The sequence below is a fragment of the Scylla paramamosain genome, chromosome 24 (assembly GCF_035594125.1).
Source record: "Scylla paramamosain isolate STU-SP2022 chromosome 24, ASM3559412v1, whole genome shotgun sequence".
Classification (NCBI taxonomy): domain Eukaryota; kingdom Metazoa; phylum Arthropoda; class Malacostraca; order Decapoda; family Portunidae; genus Scylla; species Scylla paramamosain.
Genome location: NC_087174.1, coordinates 20,400,608 through 20,401,314, shown reverse-complemented (window position 1 = coordinate 20,401,314; position 707 = coordinate 20,400,608).

Below are 707 nucleotides of genomic sequence, written 5' to 3'. Positions count from 1 at the left end.
GAGGAGGAGGAGGAGGAGGAGGAGGAGGAAGGCCCCCTGTTGCTGCACTATCAATTATGTCATTATCGGCGGGGCGGTGAAGCGTGCATTCTCTCCTCGACATGCTGTTATCACCCCCTACACCCCTCACTCCTCACCCCCATTTCCCTCACTCACCTCACCGACAAATCTAGATCCCAGTCACCCCCAAGTCACCCCAAAGTCACCCCCAAGTCACCCCTCCCGCCCCGTCACCCCTTGAATCTCTGTCCCAAGTTGGTGTTCCGCAAGGGATTAGCGGTGTTTGGGAAGTGCCTGGTGGTGGTGGTGGTGGTGGTGGTGGTGGTGGTGGTGGTGGTGGTTATGTACTTAATCATAAATCTATCTATTTTTGTTCTATTTACTTCACATATTTATTTTATTCATTATTGCCTACCAGAGAAGAAAAGACAATTGATCGATAGTTTATATTTATATTCATTTTTCTGTACACGTGTCCCTCACCACATTAAACAGAAGAAAAAAGAAAAAAACATGATGCAAGTGACACAGGGGAGAGAGAGAGAGAGAGAGAGAGAGAGAGAGAGAGAGAGAGAGAGAGAGAGAGAGAGAGAGAGAGAGAGAGAGAGAGAGAGAGCTCGCTAATCTGCCAAAAAATAAATAAACAGAAAAACGATTATTGACTTCACTTATTAACAAAGAACTCAAAAAAGCAAGAGAGAGAGAGA